The sequence below is a fragment of the Balearica regulorum genome, chromosome 22 (genome assembly GCF_011004875.1).
Source record: "Balearica regulorum gibbericeps isolate bBalReg1 chromosome 22, bBalReg1.pri, whole genome shotgun sequence".
NCBI lineage: Eukaryota > Metazoa > Chordata > Aves > Gruiformes > Gruidae > Balearica > Balearica regulorum.
The window spans coordinates 8,391,560-8,418,626 of record NC_046205.1 but is presented as its reverse complement, the minus strand read 5'-3'; the positions used below and the strand labels follow the sequence as shown (position 1 = coordinate 8,418,626).

At 49.3% G+C, this 27,067-nt stretch overlaps 2 long non-coding RNA genes across 2 annotated transcripts in view; both read right to left on the bottom strand.

Moving 5' to 3' along the window:
- The window catches only part of LOC142604791 (uncharacterized), a 29,233-nt gene extending 12,461 nt beyond the window's left edge, over nucleotides 1-16,772 (bottom strand). The window contains exon 1 of the long non-coding RNA XR_012838628.1: nucleotides 16,710-16,772. This is a non-coding gene — a long non-coding RNA (uncharacterized LOC142604791). The remainder of the gene's footprint in view (nucleotides 1-16,709) is intronic.
- On the bottom strand, nucleotides 9,284-14,404 carry LOC142604792 (uncharacterized). The gene is made up of 3 exons (XR_012838629.1): nucleotides 14,333-14,404; nucleotides 12,296-12,342; nucleotides 9,284-9,296 (listed from the first exon to the last, which is right to left on the bottom strand). It is a non-coding gene; the product is annotated as an uncharacterized LOC142604792 (long non-coding RNA).
- Nucleotides 16,773-27,067: the final 10,295 nt, after the last annotated feature.

The window sequence follows — 27,067 nt, the reverse complement described above, 5'->3', positions numbered from 1 at the left end:
TTTGGGAAAGATGTTAGAGGTAGCGTAGATGGTTTTTAATAATAGGGAGAAAGAAAAGGAGACACGACAGGCTCAAAGGGAAAATCTAAGAGATGGGAGACTGATTGCTGCTTTAGCGGGGGCTCCTGGAGGACTCTATAGCGGAGGGGAGGCACAAGAAGGGGTTACCGAGGAATGGGAAGAGGAGCGTCCGCTCGGTTGGGTCCGAATCGGCGTGCAATTTGCAGATGGGAGGGACGCTGGAAAAGAGGATGCCCTCCGAGGGAGAGGTGGAGAGTCCGGACTGGGGCCAGAACAGGCTCAAATACTGCCAGGCTGCTTACCCTAGGTGGAGATACTGATCAATGATGGGGACCGGGGGAAGTCTCAAAAGAAGCCCCAACGGAACCCTCGGTCACAATAACATTGGGGAATGAGGAAACAGATTTTCTGGTAGATACCAGAGCGGCCTACTCAGTAATTAATACTTATAAAGGAAAACTAAGCTAAGAGCATGTGGTCATTGTTGGTGCTACAGGGGAAAAAAAGAAAAGAGAACATTCCTTCAATCGCTAGATTTTATTACTGGGAAACAGCAAGTAACCCAACAGTTTTTATATATGCCACAGTGCCCCGTTCCCTTGCCGGGAAGAGACCTCCTCACCAAAGTTGGAGCATAAATAACTTTCGAAAGAGGAAGGATCTGTGTAAAGATACCTGAATCTCAATCTTTAGATGCTCAAGTTTATACGTTACGGGATCCGGTTGAAACGGAAATCCCGCGGGAAATAGAGAATGCAGTAATCCCATTGGTACGGGCCAGTGGAATTCCGGCAAGGTCGCGAGCTGCGGAACCGGTAAAGATTCGGTTGAAGCCGGGAGCTAAACCGGTAAGGCGGAAACTATACCCTTTACGGTTAGAGGCTAGAGTAGGATTAGAGATGTTAATAAATAATTTTAAAACGTTTGGGCTATTGGTTGAATGCCAGTCGGCGTTTAACGCTCCGATCCTGCCGGTAAAGAAACCTCGTTCAAATGAGTACCGTCTGGTATGAGGCCTGAGAGCTGTCAATCAAATTGTAGACAATTAAAGAAACAGACACATGGTTTACAGGTCCAGACTTACAGGTTTACAGTTCTGGACTTAAAGGATGCTTTCTTTTGCATACCCTTGGACAAGGGGAGTCGGGAACTGTTTGCCTTCGAATGGGAAAGCCGCACAACGGGGCAAAAAAAATCAATGGGCTTGGATGATTCTTCCCCAGGGGTTTAAAACCAGCCCGCTCTGTTTGGGAATCGATTAGCCAAAGAGTTAGGAGAATGGAAGCAACATAATGAAGACTACTTCACTGCAATATGTGGATGATGTGTAAATTGCGGCCAAGTCACCTGATAAGTATATAGAAATCGCTATAAGCCCTTTAAATTTCTTGGGATGAGCAGGGTATCGAGCATCTAAAAAGAAGGCTCAACTAGTAAAACAACAAGTATTATATTTAGGGTTTGCTATTTCCCAAGGTTTGCAGAGCCTGGGGATGGAGAGGAAAGAAGCTATACGTCAAATACTGGAACTGACTTTGAAAAGGGAAGTGCGGGCTTTTTTGGGAATGGCGGGGTGGTGCAGGTTACAACCTCTTTACGAGGCATTGAAAGGATCGGGAGACAGCTTGGTCTGGACCCCGTGGTGTCGTCAAGCCTTCGAGTCACTTAAAAGAACCTTAGTGATGGCCCCAGCTCTAGGATTACCAAATCTGACTAATCCTTTTGAATTGTTTGTTCATGAAAGGTTTCACCTGGCTCTAGGAGTCCTCACCCAGCGTTTGGGATCCTGGAAGAGACTGGCGGGATACTTTTCCAAACAGCTGGACAACATGAGTAAAGGCTGGCCGTGCTGCCTCCGGGCCGTAGCGGCGACGATACTGCCGATTCGAGAGGTCCGGAAGTTCGCTATGGCGCAACGGATGACCACGTAGGTGCCCCGTACGGCGATGGCGGTGGAGCAAAAAGGAAATCGCTGGTTACTGCCGAGCAGAATGATGAAATATCAAGCCATCTTATTGGAGGTGGATGACGTGAACTTAAAGGTAACATCTGTGCTTAATCCCGTGTTATTTCTATCCACCTCTTTGGAAGATAGTGGGGAAATAGAACGTGACTGCGAACAATCGAATGGGTCTGCTCTGGCCGAGAGGACCCGAAGGAGACCGCGCTTGAACACCCTGCTTGGGAATTATATACGGATGGAAGCAGCGACGTGGAAAAAGGAAGATGGTTGGCAGGTTAGGCAGTGGTTTTTCAGGAAAAGGTGATTAAAGCAAAGGCTCTTCCACCTAACACCTCAGCACAGAAGGCGGAATTAGTGGCACTTGAAAGGGCATTAACGTGCTTTCAAGGAAAGCGAGTAAATATGTGGACAGTCTCCAAGTATGCCTTTGGAGTGGTGCACGCTCATGGAGCTATTTGGAAAGAGAGGTCTATTGTCAGCTCAAGAGTGCCCCGCTAAATATGGAGAAACTATTGTAAAGCTCTTAGAGAGCGTCCAATTGACGGCAGAGGGCACACTGATGCGCTGTAAGGCTTGTCAATTCAGAAATACCAAAATCAATGTGGGAAACAGGTTGGCGGATCAGGCAGCTAAGGAAACAGCTAAGGGGGGAGGCATCTTTTTTGATTGTCCCTCATAAACACATTAATCTTCCCGAGGACAGGCCGCTATATCAGGCAGAATTTTAGATGGCCACCTATGGGAGTCATTAGAACAGGGAATAGTCTGGGAGATTACTAGCGCATAGGTTTTTTTTCTGAATTGCCCGGTCAAAATGGTTACCGATATTTATTGGTGGTAGCGGACACGTTTCCTGGATGGCCAGAGGCTTTTCCCTGTCACACCAACAAGGCTAGACAAGTAGTAAAGTTATTAATGAAAGAAATAATTCCCAGATTTGGAGTACCAATAGGAATGTCCTCTAATAGGGATCCCCGCTTTGTGGCTGAAATCCTTCAAAATTTGGCTCATATATTGGGAAATTGGGATTTAAAAGAATATGTGATGAAAACAGGAAAGATTGTTTCTTTGTTACATAGATATGTGTAACACCTCTTACTTCACCTCTGGGTTTGGATACGTGGGTTCATCCTTACCAGCCTGGAGAGTGGGTCTATATCAAGGTCTGGAACAAGGAACCCCTTCAACAAAGATGGAAAGGACCTTATCAAGTGAGATTAACTACTTTTACTGCTGTTAAGGTTGCAGGGAAGGAGTAGTGGATCCATTATACTCGAGTAAAACCAGCATCAGAGCCAAAAAACACCTCAATAGAAGGTCACCTTGTCAGATAAAGATCCTCTCAAAATAAAAAAAATTCAAAAATTAACATGAAAATTAGCCGGTAAGCTCTAAGTGTTTTGGTTGGAATAGCCATGACGTTAACTAACTGTTCAGCTAACCAGGGGGACAACCTTTATGAGGAGAGGAAAATACGATTGGCTAAAGAGCTTAATGCGACAAATTGTTGGATATGCTCGTGGATAATGTTGGGAGGAATGGGGTTTCCCTTTCACATCTTATGAAATAGCCTAAAATAGAGCGGTGAGTCTACAAAACTGTATGGCCCTAGATTATCCGTTAGCTAGTCAAGGAGGAATTTGTGCTCTTAGAGGACAAGAACATTGTATTGAGGCCCAACTGAAAGGAATCAATTTGATTGAGGGGGCAGTGGAAGAGTGGGAAAAACAAAAGGAGTCCGCCCACTCGTGGTGGAATTGGTTCACCTCATGGCTACCAAACCTAACCTGGCTGAAGGAATTATTTGTAGTAATCATAGCTATAGTAGTTGTGTGTATATTGTGTTGTATTATGATTCAATGTTTACCCTTAATTGCATTGTGTTGTACCCAATTGTGTGTACCTGAGAGTCAAAAATATTATCAAAATTATGCCATCTAGGTGAAACTCCCAAAGAGATCTTACATTGGAAGTCTCAAAGGGGGGAAAATGTTGAGAAATTCTTTTACCGAGCAACGATTAGTTTTGAATTTAACAAGGCCTGTGAGCGATTAATGTGTATGGAGAAGACATCCTAACCTTGAGAAGAGACCCATCCTGGCAGGATTGCCCAAACAGGGTCGATAAGGAAGAACAGCTTGGCCGGACAACAGAGTCAGGTAATGCCCAAGGAGAAGAAATTGTTCCTGAGACTTGTGACCATAAAAGGGAAAAAGGAGTGGGGGGAGGGCTAACCCCCCCAAACGACCACCGATGACCCCCCACACATGTAGTTTTGCAATGCCAGCATTATGTAAATGTAGTAGATAGGCAGAGACCTCTCAGAAAATGTATGAATAGTCACGTCTTGAAGGTATATAAAGGATGAACTTTGGTTTTAAGGTTCTTGCGATAGGCAGAGCTATCCCCAGTGCATCTGGCACTGTAATAGAGAATGCCTGCTCTTTAATACTACATTAGCATTAAGGAGGAGTTTTCCAGTTTTTTGGTAACAACAGGGGCCTGTGGGATCCAGGGACTAGCCTCTCAGGGGGTCCCTGCTTGTGGTGAGCCATGGGGCAGCTGTCCCCTCACCCTTCCTTGCCCCCCTAGCCCCCCTCTGCTCATCCTGCCTCTCTGAGCTTGCCTGGGGGAGAGGGGGAGATTTTGTGGGAAATTGTGCAGGTTTAGGGACCTGGCCCAAGGAAATGCCAGGGTATGGTGGAATGGCTATGTGCACTGGGGTCCTACGGGGAATGCTGGGACTCATACTGGGAGCACTGTGAGTGCACAGGAGCTGCACTAGGAGCCTTGGGGTGTATGCTGGAACCACTGAGCCCATACTGGGATTGCACTGAGACATCTGCAGCCCAGGCTGGCATTGTACTGAGAGCACTGGTTCTGTACTGGGACCTGACTCAGACAGCTGCAGCTCAGGATGGCATGGTACTGGGCAGACTGGAGCCCATACTGGGATCATGCTTGGAGAGCTGTGGCTCAGGCTGGGCATCATACTCGGAATGCTGGGCTAGTACTGGGACAGGGTCAGGCGGTTCAGGGCCATAGTGGTGTGCTCAGCAGCTGTGGCAGGGTGCCCCCATCATCCCCCCCAACCAAAAGCACCAGCCTCAGCCCCTCTGTCAGCAACTCCAGGTCTGACCCATGTCAAGGGCCTGACCCCCAAGTGCACACTGCCCCATAACTGACCCTATCGCCCAGTCACCCTATACCAACCACCCAAGTGCCCCATAACTGCTCCCAATTCCCCCCCCTCCACACTGATCTATTTCCCCATTCTGCCTGGTTTTGTCCCACATCCTTCCTGGTTTTTCCTCCAGTTTACCTGGTGGGTTTTTTTACCCCTTTTTCACAGACACTGTGTTTTGCCATTTAGCCTTTCTTGCTCCAAATTGTGCATTACCCAGAATCCTCATTTTTCTCTTCCACCCTCATTTTCCTTCCACTTTTCCCTGTTTTTGCCCACTCCCCTCTCTATTTCCCCCCTGCTGCAGGATACGGTTGTGAAGGGATAGGTCTGACAGCACCAGCCAGGCCCCACCAGAGTATTGCCCCACCACTTCATTCAGCCGCTGTGCCACATACATCGACCGCACATTCCCCCTCCACAGCAACCACCAGTTACCACCAAAACTTACAACAGTGTGCTGCTAGCAACTGGTGGCATTTACTCCTCTGCGGTGCTGGCTGCCTGACCCTCGCCTGCCCAGGAGCAAGTGACAGGTATGTTGACGCTCCTCTCCCACCAGGCTTCCCAGATGCATGGCAGCTCACACACATGGCCAACAGAGGCACCGAACTCCTGGTGCTGCGTGCTGACAGTGGACTCTGTCAGGGAATGCTGGGAGGGATCCTTCCTTGCTGCAGGGAGGGGCTGTTCCTTGTCAGAGGCAGCTGCCTGTGGCAGCCCCTTTGTTTCTCTCGTAAGTGAGCTCCCAAGGCTAGGCAAGCATAGACAACCCCCTCCCCAGCTAGAGACCTTAGCACAGCAGGCCCAGCCTCATCCTCATCAGACCTACCTAGGCTGCCCAGCACACAGCAGGAGCCCATGAAGGTCCTCTCCCATGAGAGCTGCACACTCAGACCATCCAAGAGCTGTGGTGCCCCTCTCATCTAGCCCCCTTTTATGGTGAGCATGACAGAATGTGATATGTAATATGCCTTTGGCTAGCTTGGGGTGCCTGTCCTGGCTGTGTCCCATCCCAGCCTCTAGTGAAACTTAACTCTATCCCAGCCAAAACCAGATATTATCTACCCTTTATTCTATACCATCTACATCCTGCCCTCATCCTGCACTTCCAATTAATCACCACCACTTTTGCTTTCTTTTTCATATGTATGTAAATTAGACACACATGTATCATTCCCTTAGGCTATGGGCCATCCCTCTAAAACGTACATTGAGTTCATTTAGTCTATGCCTTTAGGCTCCATCTGCCATAACAGTCTCTCAGGTCAGAAGCAATGCCATATGCTGTCGGATTGTTGCGGCTGCTTCCGGAGCTCACGGCTGGCATAGCTGGTGTGGTCTGGGCTCATGGTCTGCGCCTTGAAGATGCTGATTTTGAGGAAGCTGCTGGGTGCCAGTTGCTGAAGTCAGTTCTAGTTCCATCATTACTGCGCTTTGCTCAGTTTCATCAAAGTTCATCCTTCATTAATTTGGGTGATTCCTGTGGTAATACTATTGATAGAGCATATAGCAACTGCTGTAGTGATGACATAATAGCAGAGTTATTTAACAATTCACATCATGCAATTTAATTTATTGGCTATTCCCACCCAAAATCAGATCCCTTGAGGTACACATTGGACTTCTCCCTCCTCCTGCATCACCCCCCAAGTGCACCCAGGTCCCTGAGCAAAAGCAGTCCCACAGATGGGTTTGCTTTTGTCCAAGGGCTAACCCAGACTGTCTTCCCAAATGTATTCTTCATGTGCACTGTGAGGACTTTATCTCCTTCTACAGTACACAGAAGTTTTGATTGGGCAGGGCCAGCTCAATTGGCAGATCCCCTGGCATTGACTAACCGGGTGGCCTTTGCTACATGTGTATCCTAATGTCTGAGGGTCCCACCACCCGTTGCTCTGAGAGTAGTCTTCAGCAGTCCATCGTATAGTTAGATGTTCCTGGAGGGTGGTGCATGATAAGGGCTGTGACACACCCACTCAATGCCACACTCTCATGATCATCTTGTGATCCAAAAGTGAGACCTTTGAGTTCTCTGTGACAGCAGTGGGCAGTGTGACCCAGGATCTCCCCTGAGCTGGGATACCTTGCAGGGGAGCTATCAAGAGAAATCAAAGATAGTCAATCCATGGTTTTGTAAGGACTCAAAGGCCTGATTTTGCAGGGTTCAAGGACTGCCCTTTGACAAATACCAGCACATACGAGTGAGTGAGTGTGTCATGAAACAGGAAATTTTCATCACAGGTTAAGCTCCACATGTGTGTGCATGCACAGTTTGGTTAAGAACTATGTGCCTGTCTGCATGCATGTAATGATCCAGGATTGTTTGTCAGCCTGTCTATACATGTGATTTGATTTAACCCCCATTGGTGCATGCAACCCTGCTGTAAGTTTCAGGTCAACCTTACCCCTCTCAAATCTTTAACTAACTGGCTATTCTGATTGTAATAAATTCCACTGAAAAGCCTAGTTAAACTGGCTGATGATTAGGTTCTATTAATAATTATGTAAGCTAATATTGTTATCTAGTTCAAAAATATTAATAAGTCCTGACTGCTCCTAAACTAAAGCCATGTAACAAAAATCTGTATTTGTGACAGCACCTTGATTTTGAGCTGGTGTCCCCCAGTTTCTGGCAGAAAGGGGCACACAGGCACATTTCCCTACTTTATGCCCCAATTATGTGGCTGGGGTACCACAAAAAGAGGTGCATGGGTGTGGGATGCCGGACCTGTCCGGGCTTGTTGGTGCCAAATACAGGGCCATTATGACCCAGCAGAAGGGGCCCTGGGGGAGTCCAGCTTGGGCAAGAGCAGGGATTGAGCAACTTGCTTATCTTGCACTGATAAGCACTGGACCTGAACAGGGGCAGGAGATGAGCAATTTGTTCATCTTAAGATGCAGCGCCTGACAGGTCTGCTCCTTAATCAACTAAGTGACACCTGGGGTGAGGGGGAGCCTTCACAGCTTGATGTTACTTTGGTAAAACTAAACAGACCACCGCTCCTCTGTACTGAATGCCTTTGTTCTCTGCCACTTCCCCCCCCCAGCCCTGATCAACTGCATGACAAGCCTTGTTAAGGGCCAATCAACACGCAATACCTGACTTTTAGTCCCACCTCGCCAAAAGTATACATTTGACATTTAGAATCCTATTTTCTGAGGAGGAGAAATCCAACTATCCAGACGGGTCGACGGGCCTGGACCTCTCTCCTCCCCAAGCAGGGACGCCTCTTTGGCAAGACTCACGCCTCCAATTATGTCGGATGTTACCCTGGGAAAACTATCATTAACAGAAGTGCTGAACTATTAACTTGAGCTCAAAATAAATGCACTAACTGCAACAGTCAACAGCAATTCCAAACTTTTATATCTGTCATTTCAATACATTACCTATTTTTTCTTTTCAACTTTGCGAAACTGTTTCAGTGAAAGTCCTTAGTGGGGCTCTGACAGGTAAATGTTGACTCTGATAAGTGGCTACACACATAACCCTTTAGACATAAACCGTTGACCAAGTCTGGGACTAAGACCTGACCTAGCCGCACCTAGGCTCCTCTCTGAGAAGGAGTTTAGAAAGCAAGGGGGTCCTTTCTGAACCTCGTGACTCAACGGGAGGGCCTCCCTCAGCCACATATCAGACTTGTACCCTTTCACGTGACAATGGGTACCTTTCCCTGCTGCGTGCCTCAATTTCTGGGCAAGGCACCCCCCTTTAAAGGGCATGCAGATTCATATCCCTGCTTTGCACTGCAATTGTGATACTCAAGACACCAAGAGACTCAAAATTACTGTTACACTTATGAAAAATTGTCATGACTGTGCATCTTGTCCCTCTGCAGGTCAAAAAACCCGACAACCAAAAAATTATTAAACAAGTGTCCTAGGTTCAGCTAGGATAGAATTAATTTTCACCAGAATCTGGGATGGGACACAGCCAGGACAAGTGACCCAAACTAGCCGAAGGGGGTATTGAATACCATGTGACATCATGCTCAGTATAAAAGGGGGGCTAGTGGGGGAGGGGTGGTTTGGCTCCAGGACACATGGCTGGGGGACAGTGGGACGGTCTGACTTCCGGGCAGATCTCATAGTGCGGTCCAAGTTGTACGACTGTTGGGTGAGAAACTGCATTGTGTCACCAGGATTCTACATTCTGTTAAAAGTACTGTTGTGTCATTTCCCACTCCCTTTGCTGTCCTGTAAACTGTCCTTATCTCAACCAATGAGGTTTGGCCTTTGTCATCCCATTGTCTGGCCCATCCCCTGGTGGAGGCAGGGGGTGGAAGGAGGAGGGGAAGGGAGCAGCCACATGGTGCTCAGCTGCCAGCTGAGGCTAAACTACAACAAGAAGTCACCAGGGTGCACAGCAATAGCTGAACAATGCCAGAGATCTCCTTTCCTTTTTCAAATAGCATTTACAGTCCAACTACGCACTACCATTAGAAGAAAAAACCCCAAACTTTAAGCCCCACACAGACAGGCCTTTGACACCTTTGACAGTCAATTGGCTTTCACTACCCCTGACCACCCCCTCCCAGGCAGCTCCTATCTTCTCCACAGAAGATTATGGAAATAATGCTCCACACAGCCTGCCGACAGCTACTGAATCCGAGGCGACTACACAACCTTTGCCCAAGCAGTCTAAGCATATCAACATACTAACCATACACTCTTATGGCTATTCCACCTATCCCTGACGCAACCACCCCGGGCAGAGCAACTCCATGCCAAAACACACAGACCAACATTATAAACACCACAACTCAAGGATGAGAGAAAACTCTCAGCAAGAAGGACTCCTTCCTGATGGGAGAGGCTACTGAGCAAGATGACCTACAGGGCGCAATGCCCAGGCAAGGCAGCTTTATGGCAACCCCAGAAACAAATGGACTGTCATGGCCCATAATCAGAAGTTACTGTCAAAACTGAGATGATGGATGTGCAAGAAGCCGGTCTGCAAGACCTATGAACATCCGGATGCAGGGAAAAAGCCCCAGCCTGTGAAAATGGATAGCTGAAAATGTGTCAGAGCTCCTGCCACAGCCTGGGACTATGCTGCAAAAAGAGAACCCACCGAAAAATTCTGAGACGCAAGATCAATCCATGCTGTAAAGCTTGCTATGCAAGCAAAGAAGCACCTTAATTGGCACTAGTCCCATGAGGTCAGGCATCTGAGACCCTAGCAATGGCACCTGAGAAGCCCACCATACCCCTTGAGCCCAGGGAGGACATTGAGACCAGAGGAAGGGCTAAGACACAGAAGACATGATATACAACAAACATACCACAGACACAGGCTGTAAGTGCCCTGCCCAGCACAGTCTAGCATCATGCTGACAAGCAACCTGCTCCCTTGGCCCACCCAAAGGGGACTGCTCCCAGACAGCCCTCTCCCCTATGCTAACCATAAAACCCCTTGCCTGCAATCCCCCATCCTCATCCCATTTTCCTCCCCCTCCCTCCCCAGCCACAATCCCTCAACTCAGTTTTCAGAGGGCCAGGGAACTCAAACCACCTGCAACAGAAGACATATACACCACACATCAGCTAACCAGCATGTTCCTGCAGTTCCTCTTCATCACCTAAATTAAAAAAAAGAACCCACAGAACAAAACAGTGCCAACAGTCACAATTGTACCAGCCAATACCAACCTGTCCGACAAACACCCCCCTCCGCAGAAGCGCCATGGCTTTCCACTCACCGGCTTGTTCCAGAGATACACACTGCAGCCCACTGCTCACCCGGCCCGAGTCAGCTCCAGCACAGATACGCCGCTTCGCTCATTGCTTCGCACCTTCAAAATAAAAAAGAGCCATACGCCCAAGTTTTAATGTGGTCATATAGCCACCAGCCACATCTTGCGTCTGACACCAACGGACAACCAACCTCCTTATGGCGTTCCGCTCACCTCCTCTACTGCTTTTCAGTGCTGATCTAGCCTGTCAACATCTGAAAAAAAAAAACCACCCACCAAATTAGTCAACAAGTCACCCAGATGCTGAGCAAGAGCCAAACAATTCCAGACTGGGCATATCAACCTACTAGCCCCACACTCTCATGGCTATTCCACCTAACCCTGACTCGACATCCCCGGGCAGAGCAGCTCCACACCCAGCACACACACACAGACCAACATTACACAGAACACAACAACCACCGCAACTCAAAGATGAGAGAAAACTCTCAGCAAGAGGGAGGACTCCCAGACCAGAAACGCTGCCAAGCAAGATGACCTACAGGGCACAACACCCTGATGAAGAAACTCTGTGGCACTCCCAGAAAAGAATTGACCGCGATGGCCCGTTATAAGAAGTTATGCTCAAACCCAAGATGACCCGAGATGTGCAAGAAGCCCGTCTTCAAGACCTATAAACATGAGGAGGCAAGGAAGAAGCCCCAGTCCCTGACTAAGGGATGGCTGGAGAGCAGAGCTCCCACTGCAGGTTGGGGAGAGGCGGCAAGAAGAGGACCCAGTGGAAACTTCCAAAATGCAAAAACCGATCCAGACTGTAAGCTTGCTAGGCAAGAAAAGAAGCGCCCGATTGGCACTACGCCAATGAGTACAGGCATTTGACACTGTAGCGATGGCACCCGAGAAGCACGCCGTACCCCTTGAGTGCAAGGAGTGCACTGAGATTGGAGGAAGGGCTAAGACACACAAGACAAAAGACACACAAGACAAAAGACCACAACTACTCAGACACAGGCTGGAACTGCCCTGCCCGGCACAGTCTAGCATCGTGCTGACAAGTAACCTGCTCCCTTGCCTGCCCAAAGGGGACTGCTCCCAGACAGCCCTCTCCCCTATGCTACCCATAAAACCCCTCCCCTGCAACCCCCAAACTTGCCCCCTCCGCAGCCCACTCCCTCCCCGGCCACAGCCCCTCAACTTAGCTTTCAGAGAGCCGGGGATCTGAATTTATCTCCACTGAAAATGTGTGCATCACACATCGGCTACCTGGGATGTTCCTGCAGTCACCAGGTTCCTCTTCCTCATCTACAATAAAAAAACCCTCAAAACATACAACCAAACAGTGCCATCAGTCACCATCGCACCAGCCAACGCCAACCTCTCCCACAACAACCCCCCCCCCCGTCAGACGTACCATGGCTTTCCACTCACCTGCTCAGTCCAGAGACACACACCGCAGCTGTCATCGCTTGTGGCACCTAAGATGCCAAGAGACACAAACGTACTCCTACGTTTCTGAGAAGTCACCGCTCCCACAATCGCCCTCGCTATTCTTCCAGCTCACCTCAAACAGGCATCCAGTTCCAAACACGGCCACGCAGCACCTGCAAAAACCAGAGGGCAATGCTAAAACTAGGTGCCATACAGTGCTGTGCTTTTAGACACTGACAACCACCTGACCTTCTCGGACTGCTCATCCGTACACTTGGCTTTGCCCCTCCGAGGCTCCCTGTGGCACCTGCCAAAAACAAAGCAAAAGGCACACGCTGAGACAGTGCCCAAAGCCACAGCCTGCCCACAACAAATCCTAGCTCGCCCTCCTTGACCTCAGCCACTCGTCCTCACCACCTCTGCGTTTACGTGTTGCCATGCTGATGCTTGCACCCCACCTGCATGACACAAACAAAAGGATACCTTTAACTTAGCCATCACTGTGACACCTGGAAAATAACTGTTCCTTTAGCCCAATACCCACTGCTCACCCGGCCTGAGTCCGCTCCGGCACAGATACGCTGCTTCGCTCATTGCTTCGCACCTTCAAAATAAAAAGAGCCACACGCCCAAGTTTTAATGTGGTCATATAGCCACCAGCCACATCTTGCGTCTGACACCAACGGACAACCAACCTCCTTATGGCGTTCCACTCACCTCCTCTACTGCTTTTCAGTGCTGATCTAGCCTGTCAACATCTGAAAAAAAAAAACCACCCACCAAATTAGTCAACAAGTCACCCAGATGCTGAGCAAGAGCCAAACAATTCCAGACTGGGCATATCAACCTACTAGCCCCACACTCTCATGGCTATTCCACCTAACCCTGACTCGACACCCCCAGGCAGAGGAGCTCCACGCCCAACACACACACACACACAGACACCAACACTACACAGAACGTAAACAACGCGACTCAAAGATGAGAGAAAACTCTCAGCAAGAAGGACTCCCAGACCAGAGAGGCTGCCGAGCAAGACCACCTACAGGGTGCAATGCCCTGACAAGGAAGTTCTATGGCAACCACAGAAAAGAATGGACTGTGATGGCCCATTATAAGAAGTTACTGTCGAATCTGAGATGGCAGATGTGTCAAGAAGCCGATCCTCAAGACCTACGAACGTAAGGATGCAGGGAAGAAGCCCCAGTCCCTGAAAAGGGATGGCTAGAGAGCGGAGCTCCTGACACCGGCTGGGAAGAGGCTGCGAGAAGAGGACCCACCAGAGACTTCCGAGATGTAAGACCGATCCACACTGTCGAGCTTGCTATACAAGAAAAGAAGCGCCCAATTGGCACCATGCCGACGCGTAGAGGCATTCGAGACCCTAGCAACAGTGACCGAGAACTATGCCGTGCCCCCCGAGCGCAAAGAGGGCATGGAGACCTGAGGAGGGCTAAGACGCACAAGACAAGACACAAAACTCGGACACAGGCTGGAACTGCCCTGCCTGGCACAGTCTAGCATGGGGCTGACGAGTAACCTGCTCCCTTGCCTGCCTAAAGAGGACTGCTCCCAGACAGCCCTCTCCCCTATGCTACCCATAAAACCCCTCCCCTGCAACCCCCAAACTTGCCCCCTCCTCAGACCACTCCCTCCCTGGCCACGGCCCCTCAACTTAGCTTTCAGAGGGTCGGGGATCTGGCACCACCTGCCATCAACAGCGTGCGCATCAAACATCGGCTAACTGGGACGTTCCTGCAGTCGCCTGGTTCCTCTTCATCATCTACAATAAAAACTCCAAACAAACAAACAGTGACATCAGTCACCATTGCACCAGTCAACGCCAAGCTCTCCTACAACACCCCCCCCCCCCTTCCTCAGAAGCACCGTGGCTTTCCACTCACCCGCTCGTTCCAGAGACACACACCGCAGCTGTCATCGCTTGCGGCACCTAAGACGCCAGGAGACACAAAATTACTCCTACGTTTCTGAGAAGTCACCGCTCCCACGATCGCCCTCGCTATGCTTCCAGCTCACCTCAAATGGGCACCCAGTTCCAAACATGGCCACGCAGCACCTGCTAAACCAGAAGCAAACGCTTAAACTAGGTGCCATATAGCACTGTCCTTTTAGACACTGACAACCGCCTCACCTTCTCGGACTGCTCATCGGTACGCGGCTTTGCTCCGCCGAGGCTCCCTGCGGCACCTGCCAAACACAAAGCAGAAGGCACCTGCTGAGACAGTGCCCAAAACTGTAGTCTGCCCACACCAACTCCTACCTCCCCCTCCTTTACCTCAGCCACTCGTCCTCACCACCTCTGCTGTTTCCATGTTGCCATGCTGACACCCCACCTGGAAAACACGAGGGATACCTTTAACTGAGCCACCAGTGCGACACCTGAAAAATAACTGCTACTTCAGCCCACTAGTCACTGCTCACCTGGCCCGAGTCGCTCCAGCACTGATGTGCTGCTTCGCTCATTGCTTCGCACCTTCAGAATAAAGAAAGCCATATACACAAATCTGAACGTAGTCATATAGCCACCAGCCACATCTTCCCTCCGACACCACCGGCCGACCCACCTCCTTACGGCATTCTGCTCGCCTCCTCTGCCGCTCTTTGGTGCGCATCTTGTCTGTCTGCATCTGACCAAAAAAAAAAGGAACCCCAAATTACTAAACAAGTCACCCGGATGCTGAGCGATAGCTGAACTATTCCAGAGCTCCTATTCCCATTTAGGAATACCCTCCAGAGCCCAATTACAGACCGCCATTAAAAAAAAACCACCCCCCCAAACCTTAAGCCCCACACAGACAGGCCTTTGACACCTGTGAGAGTCAATCTGCTTTCACTAGCCCCAAACACCCCCTCCCAGGCAGCTCCTGTAGTCATCTCCACAGAACACTATGGAAATGACACTCCACGCAGCCTGCCAACGGCTACTTGACCTGAGGCGACTACACAACCTTTGCCCAAGCGGTCTGGGCATATCCACCTACTAGCCCCACACTCTCATGGCTATTCCACCTAACCCTGACTCGACACCCCCAGGCAGAGGAGCTCCACGCCCAACACACACACACACAGAGACCAACACTACACAGAACGTAAACAACGTGACTCAAAGATGAGAGAAAACTCTCAGCAAGAAGGACTCCCAGACCAGAGAGGCTGCCGAGCAAGACCACCTACAGGGTGCAATGCCCTGACAAGGAAGTTCTATGGCAACCACAGAAAAGAATGGACTGTGATGGCCCATTATAAGAAGTTACTGTCGAATCTGAGATGGCAGATGTGTCAAGAAGCCGATCCTCAAGACCTACGAATGTAAGGATGCAGGGAAGAAGCCCCAGTCCCTGAAAAGGGATGGCTGGAGAGCAGAGCCCAATGAGGCTGCAAAAAGGACCCACTGGAAACTTCAAGACAAGACCGATCCACACTGTCAAGCTTGCTATGCAAGAAAAGCAGCACCTGATTGGCACTACGCCCATGAGTACAGGCATTTGAGACTCTAGGTATGGCTCCCAAGAAGCATGCCGTGCCCCCCGAGTGCAAAGAGGGCATGGAGACCTGAGGAGGGCTAAGACGCACAAGACAAGACACACAACTTGGACACAGGCTGGAACTGCCCTGCCTGGCACAGTCTAGCATGGGGCTGATGAGTAACCCACTCCCTTTGGCCACCCAAGGCAGGGGGCTGCTCCCAGACAGCCCTCTCCCCTATGCTACCCATAAAACCCCTCCCCTGCAACCCCCAAACTTGCCCCCTCCTCAGACCACTCCCTCCCTGGCCACAGCCCCTCAACTTAGCTTTCAGAGGGCCGGCGATCTAGAACCATCCAGAATAAACAATCTGTACATCACACATCAGCTAACTGGGACGTTCCTGCAGTTGCCTGGTTCCTCTTCATCATCTACAATAACAAAACAAAAAACAAGCAAAGCAGTGCTGTCAGTCAGCATCACACCAGTCAACGCCAACCACACCCACAACACCCCCCCCTTCTCAGAAGCACTGTCTTTCCACTCACCTGCTTATTCCACAGACAGACCCTGTGTCTGTCATTGCTTATGGCACCTAAGACACCACAAGACACTAAATTACTCCTACGTTTGTGAGAAGTCACTGTTCCCAGGATCACCCTCGCTATTCTTCCAGCTCATGTCAAACGTGCATCCAGTTTCTAATGTGGCCACACAGCACCTGCAAAACCGGAGGGAAACGCTCAAACTAGCTGCCATGTAATGCCATGCTATTAGGCACTGACAACTGCCTCACCTTCTCGGACTGTTCATCAGACCCTCCGAGGCTCCCTGTGGCACCTGCAAAAAACAAAGCAAAAGGCACATGCTGAGAGAGTGCCCAAAACCACAGACTGCCCACACCAACTCCTACCTCCCCCTCCTTTACCTCTGCTGCTCATCCTCACTACCTCTGCCGTTTACATGTTGCCACGCTGACGCTTGCGCCCCACCTGCATGACACAATCTAAAGGATACCTTTAACTTAGCCAGCAATACAACACCTGAAAAATAACTGCTACTTCAGCCCACTAGTCACTGCTTACCTGGCCCATGTCAGCTCCTGTGTCAATATCCTGCAGCATAGATATCCAGCCTTGCACCCTCAAAAGAAACACACACCCACCCCCCAATTTTAATTTGGTCATATAGCCACCGGTCACATCTTCCCTCTGACACCACTGGCCAACCCACATTCTTACAGCATCCTGCTCGCCTCCTCTGCCGCTCTTTGGTGCGCATCTTGTCTGTCCGCATCTGACAAAAACCCCACCAAATTATTAAAACAAGTCACCCGCATACCAAGTGATAGCTGAACAATTCCAGAGCTCTTGTTCCCATTTAGGAATACCACCCAGAGCTCAACTACAGACTGCCATTAAAAAACACCCCCAAACCTTAAGTCCCACACAGACAAGCCTTTGACACCTTTGAGAGTCAATCTGCTTTCACTACCCCTGAACTCCCCCTCCCAGGCAGCTCCCATCATCTCCACAGCACATTATGAAAATGCCACTCCACACAGCCTGCCAATGGCTACTCTATCCGAGGCAACTACGCAACCTTTGCCCAAGCAGTCTGGGCATATCAATGTACTAATCACATGCTCTTACAACTATTCCACCTAACCCTGACTTGACACCCCCAGAGAGAGCAGCTCCACACCCAAGACACACACACAGACCAAGACTACACAGAACGCTATAAACAACATGCCTCACAAATGAGAGAAAACTCTCAGCGAGAAGAAGGTCTCCCGGACCGGAGAGGCTGCCGAACAAGATGACCTACAGGGCGCAACACCCAGGCAAAGAAGCTCTATGGCAACCCCAGAAAAGAATTGACTGTAAATGGCCCATTATAAGAAGTTACCGTGAAAACGAGGGTGAGGGATGCAGCAAGAAGCCTGTCTTCAAGACCTACGAACATCAGGATGCAGGGAAGAAGCCCCAGTCCCTGAAAAGAGGAGCAGAGCTCCCAATGCAGCCAGGGATGAGGCTGCAAAAAGAGGACCCACCAGAAGCTTCCGAGATGCAAGACCGATCCACGCCATAAGCTTGCTAGGCAACCAAAGCAGCACCCCATTGGCACTACACCAATGAATACGGGCATTAGAGAGCCTAGGAACGGTGCCCGAGAAGCACGCCGTGCCCCTTGAGAGCAAAGAGGGCCTTCAGACCAGAAGAAGGGCTAAGACACATACAACAAGACACAAACGTAACACAGGCTGGAACTGCCCAGTCTAGCATGGTGCTGATGAGTAACCTGCTCCCTTTGGCTGCCCAAGGGGGGGCTGTTCCCAGACAGCCCTCTGCCCTACACTACCCATAAAACCCCTCCCCTGCAACCCTCAGACTTGCCCCCTCCTCATCCCAGACAGCCCTCTCCCCTACACTAACTTTAAATGCCTTCACTCCCTCGCTCCTCACCCCACCCCTGCAACTTCCTACCTTGTCCCTTCCTCCCAGACCCTCCCTGGCCCCAGTCCCTCAAGTTAGCTTTCAGGGAGTCAGGGATCTGAAAGCTTCCTCAACAGATACACACCTACCATACATCAGCTAATTGGGATGTCCTGCAGTCACCTAGTTCTGCTTCATCATCTGCATAAAGTTACCCCATAAACAAGCAGTGCCATTTGTAAGCCATTGCACTGGTGAACACCAACCTCTCCCACAATACCACCCCTCCTCAGAAGGGCTGTGGTGTTCTGCTCCCCTTCAACTTCCGGAAATGAACACTGTAGCCGTCATCGCTTGTGGTGCTAAGATGCCAAGAGACAAAATTACTGTTACTCTTGGAGAAGTCACCGGTCCTATTCTCCTCCTTGCTACCACTGCAGCTCACCTCAAATCCTCATCCAATTCCAAAACCAGCCAGCACAGCACCTGAAAAAAAACAAAGAGAAACGCTTATCTGAGCAGCCATCATTTCCTGCTCTGGGACACCATCCCAGCTGACGACCGGCTGGCCTTCTCAGACCGCTTACCGGGATACAGCTTTGCCCCTCCGAGGCCGCTTACGGCACCTGAAAACCACCAAAGCGAAAGCCACGTGTCAAGGTGCTGCCCAAAACCGTGGCCTGTCCGCACCGACTCCCATCTTTCGTTCCTTTACCTCGGCCGTTCTCCCTCGCCATCTCTAGCACTTACAGGCTGCCGCGTCGAAGCTCGGGTCGCGAGCGACGCAGACTACCTCCTTACCTACAAAGCCCTTTAGGACATCACAGAGGCGGTCGGCCAATGGCAAAAGCGTGACGATCGCGACACGGCGTCTCAAAGATCCAAAATGGGCACCTTGCAACTACAGAAACTGGTGCTAAAAACGCAATAGATAAATATGAACAAGAAAATGTAACTGCCGTGACCGATACTAGGGCAAGCCTCGCTGTGTGCTTAAGGAAAAACTAGAAAGTAGAAAAAGCTTGCATGTCAAGACCGCAATAAGAAAAAGACCTCTGGCTGCAGGGGTTTTGGAGTTTTGTTTTCGATTGTTTGTTTTTTAACTGAGCACAGGTAATACACATCCTCCTCTCCAAGAAATTCCAGCAAATACAGTCACTCGAGCCTGTGCTGGAGACAATCGCCTAGCCCAGGTCTCTAAGTAACTGTGAAATCCAGATGGACAGCGAAGGGATAGATGCAAAAATTAAGTCAGGGAATGAAGAAAGTAAGAGGCACAGAAAAGCAGAGAGTTCAGGAGGGTATATTTTGATGTACTCCTCACTCGACGAGATGGCGCTCTTCTGATGTTCAGCTCCACATATTCTGATGCGAAGGAACAGATGGTTTACGGTGCATCTCGGGACCATCGTACCTCCTGTCAGCTGCAGAGAGACTAAAACTGAACAGACCTCATTGACATCCAAATTCAACTGCAAAGCTGACCTGAGGAAGGCTGATGAACCCTCCTCCCTTTCCCAACCATCCTTCAGGCCCAAAACTTTAGAAACCCCTTTTCTCCAGAACTCTCAGGGAAGGAACCTCACTCTTTCTGACAGCTCCTCACCAGTATTTGCACCCCCGAACCCCCTGTGTTGGCCACTCCTAGAGAACTGCTCATCTGAGCTGTGTCTTGTGTTCTGCAGGCAAGTCCTCTCTTCTGTTTTCTTGCAAGAATCTAAGCTCTGCTACAGGCCCACAAAATAAGTGAAGTCCTCCTGATGCTTATAATCTATGAGGGGCGTGCTGCAAGCTGCAGAGGTTCTAGAAATGACATGGTAGTCTGTGCGTGACCAGGAAAGGCAATAAGCTATCCTGTACCCTGGAAAAGGCCGTGCCTCATGGTCTTGCTGCTTTCCTAGGAAATACTAGAACTCCATTGACAGATGCATACAAGATGTTCGCCCTAAACCCTGCTAGATGATCTCACCATCAGTCTTATTAAAAGAGATGATGTCATCAACTTACACAGTAAACAGCAAAGCTGGTAAAAAAAAACAACAAGGTTCCATCTCCAATAAAGTCAGGAATTCCAGTAAAATACAATGAACTGGGAATAAAAAAAGTTACATACCAATAAATACCAAACATGCAAACTCCTGAACACTCAATACAAAATTATTACCTTGGAAAAAAATCCCCAAACCTGCATACAGGTGTGGTTTCTTCTCTACATCCCGCTTAACCTCAACTATTCCCAAAGCTCTTACCTCAGGTACCTCTGCTTCCCTAAACAACAAAACAAACAGCTGAACCAACTCAATAGCTGGTATTGACTGAAAGAACAGCAGACCACCGACACCAGAGAAGCCCAGGAGCTGAATGAGCTCCCTGGTTGAGGCCTGTGGCTCATATACCCCCTGGCCCTGCCCACCATCCTTCCCACCATCCTTCCCACCATCCCCTGGGAAAGGGGAGGGGCCGACCACCAGAAGGCTTAAAGAGGGCCAGAGGGGGCACCAGGGGTTTTCTGGTCTGCCTCGAGTTTGTGCCGTGCAAAGCGCCTAAAGGAGAAAGCGATCCTTATTGGAAATGATGATGCCTGCTCTTTCACCTCAACTGCATCTTTTGCATCAGCAACAGAGATAGGTAATTAAACCTAATTTTTCCAGGGTGTAGAGAGAAAAAGATAAGTGTCAAACCAAACTGTGTAGGAAAGCGGTTTGCGAAATGCAAGAGCAATATTGAAAATTATGTGCTTTAGTTTCCGGTAAAAAACTCAAGATGCTATGGGGTTACGCATCGCTTCTAGCAAGGTGATGCATATGATCTAACTTCTACTGGATCTATGTTCTAGACAAGACCAAATGACAAAACAGAAATAGATCCCGTAAGAATCCCTTCTTAAAAATATTTCTGGTTGCAAAGTAAATTATTTACTGTAAATCATCGATAACTCGAGTAACCTCATCGGTCTCTCTGACTGACTCCCTTAACAGAACTGGATATGTCCCAAAGGACAGAAAACACCAAAAAAACCATGGAAATTAAAAAAAAATATCAGAAACTCTATGAAGCAGCCTAACGAACACGTAAGTAGCTAGAACAAAAATAAATTGTAAGACGCATCCAAAAAACACTATGGGAGATGGGTCGGTAAAAATAAATGAAGGCTATCGCCTTCTCTGGAAAGCTCAAGGGGCAATCTGAACCAAAGATAGACATCTTTGGGGTACCCGGAAACAAGTAGAAACATACTGTAAGACAGAAAACAAAAAGACTGCTCTGGAGCACAAAGATGACTTCGGAAAAGGTTCCGAAGGAACGAGGAGCATCGTCACGGGGATTAGAGAGGTCCCGAAGGGGCCGGAGAGACCGAAGAAGTCTCGGGGCCGTGATGAGCTCAAAAGGGAATCGAACAAAGCACGGATGCCCTCGGGGGACCGAACGGAAATGCACGGCACGGATGAGAGGACTGGGGTAATGGGTGTGGACTCGGGAAGAGCTCTGAAGGGAAAAGAGTGTTGCAAAGTGCCCTCCCGAGCTAAAATGGGGCTCCGGGGCGTAGGGCATGTCTCGCAAGGGCTAGGCAGAGGGAGTGGAAGAGTCCCAAAGGAGCCCGAGAGATCAAAGGCTCAGAGCTAACGATGCAGAACTCCGAAGGGGACTTCGACAAAGCACGGATGCCGTCAGGGGGCCGGGAGGCGAACGAAGACATCCTAAATGGCAGAGAGTAACGCGGGAGCGCTCTGAAGGGCACAAAAAAACCCGAAAGGTGGCCAGAGAGACCGAAGGAGGCTCAAGAGCGCAAAAGGACGTGGGAGGGGATTGGAACGGGGTACGGATGTAGTGAGGAAGATGCTGACCCATTGGAGGGAAGAGAGATGGAGGAGAGGACAAAAAGACCGCTCTAAGGAAGAGGGACGACCCGAGGACGTGTCCTGACAGACCGAGAGAGCTACAAATTACATTCCAGAGGTAAGAGCGTGCTGAGGAGACCCTCTAAAGCCTCGAGATGAACGGAGAGGGGAAAAAACCAAAAGACACAGAGGGGACTTAAAAACCAACCGGGTATGTGACAAGCAAGAAAGTAGTAAAAGTAGGGGTAGACAACTTGATAAAAGTAGACGTGGAAAGAAAATGTCAAGCCCCTGCTGCCAGGCAAAAAGGGCCAGCCCGGAAAGGGGTGCCTGGCCTGAAACCTCCCTCAGCGGCCCTCGCACAGCCCCACTGACACTGGGGCTGCGGGCTCGCCTAGACCCTGAAAGGGGCCTAACTTTTCTTACCGAGCCTCTCGCCCTTGACTAGCATCCAGCCTTCAGACTGAAAATGTCCAGCCTCCGCTCCCAGGTGAGATGTGCCAGCCCCACGTTCTGGTTGAAAGAAACGGTTTGACTTGCGTTTTCTCTCATTCAGGTTTAGTTCTGACTTGACTCAGTAGAATTTCCTTCCAGTAACTGCAAAGCTCAGCTAACATCCACCATCCTGAAAAATCTCAGGGGCCACTTGTGACAATTTGTGTTTGCTTCCTTGGTTGCCTGGAGGCAATCAGTATGCAAATACCTGGGCAAATTTGTTATACCCCCCAGTCCTGCATGTGGGTTAAGCCTTGGGAAGGTGGCTGGGAAGAGTGGGATTTCATTTAATTGACCTTAAAACAGGACAAGAACTGATGTACGGCTGGAGGTGCTCTGACTTTGTTCAGAGGCGTGGTTGTTATTCACTCAGTTATTCACTAGATTTATTATTAACACATTTGGCTGTTTTGCAGGGTTGGGTGAGGGGAACCAACACAAATGGAGAGTTCTGCAGGTAACTCGGACACTGTGAGTGCCTTAGAGATTTACCAACTGAAGACGCTTACGAGAAGAGGGATTTGGCTTAGGGGATCAGGGTGTTTTTACCTGTAAAGGAAAGGATTTGGGGGTTTTTTGTGGTTATTGCAGGGCTGTGTCTTTGGGATATCCTTGAAGAAGTGGCAACAGGAGCTGCTCGCCCCTGGCTGGGAGCAGGAGGGCAGGACCGTGGGGGGAAAGACAACCTCCATAACTGGATGCTGCCATTTAAATCAAAATTAGATTTAAGCGTGTTTCAAGAAAAATTGCTGTTTAAAACTATACCTGTTAAAGTCTAATTTATAGTTACCTTTTGAAAAGTTATTCAGTGTAGAAACTTTCAGAAAAGGACATGAGAAGCTGAGTGCTTTCACCTAAAGGCCATTTGGCAAAATAATGAGTAAAAATGGCTGTTGTAGGAAAAAGAAAAAGATGTATTTCATCTTTGTCAACTGTGTGGTAACAGCATAAGTGCACAGGGAAGGTTTATCGAGTTTACAAAAAAATAGCCTCAAATTTAGAGTCAAGAGACTACAGAAGTGTAAATCACATGCTTAAAGGTTACACCAATTCCTTACTTAAGAAAAATGAGACTGACTACAAATGCAAAATAGGCTAAAACTGATTAGTTGAAAAGATGCTTCCTGTCAGCTAATTTAAACCAGGATTAGTCACTTAAATTAATTCAAGCAGGCTAATAAGGAACATTGGTTCTACCCCTCCCTTCTGGAGCAAGATAAAGCTGGGAGCTCTCAGCCTCCTGCGAGAACAGCCCCATGTCTCTGTGGCTGATGCTTTAGGAAATTAGGGGCTGTTGAAGGTGAGATAGCAGAGGAGATGAAGACAGCCTGAAACTTCAGGGTAATTTTTAAGTCTGGACTAGCAAAGCCAGCTCTGGCCAGCGTACAGTGTGGCCAGTCAAATTTTATTTCTTTGCTTTTGCCTGCATTGTACCAGTCTGGGGATGATCTGAAAGCTGCAGCTTAAGGGAGAAGCTCTGTTGGTCACAGAGCTAAAAGCACAACTGGAAAGGAGGGGGTTTTTTTTGGGGGGGGGGGATTTCTTTATTTTTTTCCCCTCCCCAATCTTTCATTTAAAAACATGAACTGCAACATGCTTCCTACAAGGTTTGCTGGTGGCTTGTATGGCTGAGAGGGGGCTGTGCCCGAGCAGCAAACGGGTATCGCGCGGAGCCGGCCCGAGTGTCCCGGGGAGGGGAAATACTGTGAAAACACTTCCTTAGCTGGGAGCGTCCTGTTTTATAATGGGATGTGGCCAACTCCCGGGGCAGGTGGGTCAACGTTTGATGCCCCAATCTGACTGGGTGAAACTGGGATTAGAGGGCATGGTGACTCACGGTGACGGCAGCCACCTTTGTGCTGTACGCGCCCGTTTTTTCCACAATGTTTTGCTTTTGTTTTCTGCTGTGATTGTTTTGGATAACCCCACAAATTAGCGCTGTGGGAAAGAGCGCGCTGGCTCCCAAACCGGGACCGGTGTCGGTGCTGGGAATGCAGCTGCCTGGCGGCTCAGGGAGAGCATTTGCTGCGGGGCAGGGAGGGGGGGATGACTCTGAGCCTTTAGTGCAACGTGTTTTAATCACAAAATAATTATCTTTAGAGTTCATATTGTGGCAGATTCCTCAAGAATGGCGAGTTTTCTCATCCAGGATCAATCCCTCAGGGTTTGCGCAGTGAATAGCTGCCGCGGCCGGATGAGCAGGACCAGGGGAGACTGCACAGCCCAGGAAGGGGGGGACAGGAATTGTTTTTAACTCCCGCATCTGTTTCCCCAGCCAGGACACGCTGTGATGCACTGCGTAATGAGTTAAACGGCAGAAGGGATGTGGGGGTCCGGCTGCCGCCTCCCTCCTACGCAAAGGCGGGATGCTGTTTGTTGCCCCTTGGGCAGAGCGCCGTAGGTAGCCATCGCTCACGAAATCATTTCCGCCTTTGTGCGTGGCGTTGAGTGCAGCTGTGCGCATTGGGAACAACAGTCATCCCCCGGGAGAAGGGAGATGAGACGGGAGCTGGCGGCGCAACCAAGAGGGCTGCAGCGCCGGCACCCGACGGTGATACGGGCGCGTGACGCACCCCCTTTGGAGACAGATCTTGCTATTGCATTAAGGTAATAAATCTGGGGCGTAGGAGGTGCTTACAGAGAACTGGAGAAGGATGTTGTCGGACAGAGGCTTGACTGCTCAGGTTGCTCTTTCCGGCTGCAGGAGAGGAGTGGGGCTGGTCCATGCATGTGAGCCTGGGCAGGGGTGGGCAATGCTCTGAGTCCCCAGCCTGGGAAGCTCTGAATCCTTGTGTTTTACCTAAACGGGATCACAAGATAAATGGTTTATGAATGTCACACATTCAAGGGAAAGAGGCAGCTGACCGTCTGATTTCCGAGACCAAACGAGCTCAGGTAAGAGTCATTGTTACAGGACATCATCTGCTGCCAGCCGGGGAGGGGAACCATCTCCATCTTCTGGCTTCATCCTGCAGCTGAACAGACTTGAGTAGTTCTGACCTCTTTGAACTCATTCTAGGAGAGGTGAAGTAAACTTCAAAAGTCAAACTGTTGATTAAAGTCTGGAAATATACAACTGCCTACACCATTGTTCTCGGACTTATCTTATTAGCCATAAAGAGATATACTACTTTCACGGCAACTTATTACCATGACTGAGACCTGATCAAGAGAACAAACAATTCCACTGGCAAGTTCTGCGAGTATGACGGGGAGGAAAAAAAGCAATGTGCAAGAAGGAAACAGTAAAGCACAAGAAGCTGGAAAGCCACAGGGAAAGCCACACACCAAGGCGAGCTCCGGCTGAAAAGTGACTGGAGCGCTCAGGGCTGCGACGGCCTCGCTGAGTAATGTGACATGGTACAACTGGCTCTGAGCAGACCGGTCAAGGTTTTAGGAGCCGATGATCCTGTACTGAAACCGAAGTTATGACACATGGCAGCTGAAATGAAACTCAATCAAAATACAGTTCGAAGCCCTGCTGAAAGCTACCCCCCCCCTTCCAACAGCACCGCTTTCAACACCAAAATACACGTTTGTAGGTTGGATGTTAAGAGGAATGAAGTCAAGAGTGCAAAAACGCACACAATGTTGAAGCTGCTTGTCCGAGTCAATGCACCTCCCATCACAGCCTGCGCTAGCCAGCTGCTGGGAAGATTCGTTGGCGTCGGCTAACGTGGAGCTGAGCAAGACCAAGCTTTAAGGTGCAAAGTTTTACAGTTACGGTTCTGAGCACAGGACTCGGCCCTTGTGCTGTTACTTACTTTTCGGATCACGTCAGCTTTCAGGAGTACCAGATGTTTTCCAAATTAGCAGTAGAGTTGTCTTTGCCCTGAACACGAAGGCAATTAATGAATTAGTTTCAGGGTGTAAAACTGCAGCGGGGAAGCTCAGGAAGCCACTCCACACACAACTCCCTAGGCCAATTTCTGAAGTCACGCAAGTGGAAAGATTTAATAATCCAACACAGAGTTTCTATAAACTTCAGCCTATTGCACACACCTCTGCTATTGTCCCATCTGTTGACGTAACACACACATCTGTCTTTATCCTGAACTACAGATAGTGACCTGCCAGTGACTCACCTCATCCTTACGTTCACTCCTGTGGACTCATTTTCATCTAAATTATACAGTCCAATTAAACTTGGATTTATTTTTTTGCAATGTTAGATATAGTTATTCCAGCAAGTCACTTATTGAAACCTGGGTATCTGTCATTTCAGGAAGGGAGCCTTGATTAACAAGCAAACATACAGCATTAGACGATTCAGGATAAAAACAGCGAGATTCACGCACCAGAAGTGCCATGTATCATCCCACACAGTTACTTTCTGAACTACAGCATGACTACAAATAAAAGGGTTGCAAAACAGAGAGAAGAGGAGGTTAACCAAGAAGATTGAATGGCAAACAGATCAGACGAGTTTGGGTTTGAATGATGGAATCTCAGTGACAGAGGATCGGAAAGGAATTCAGTGATGGAAGTCCACAGTTCACTAGGACAACACCGCA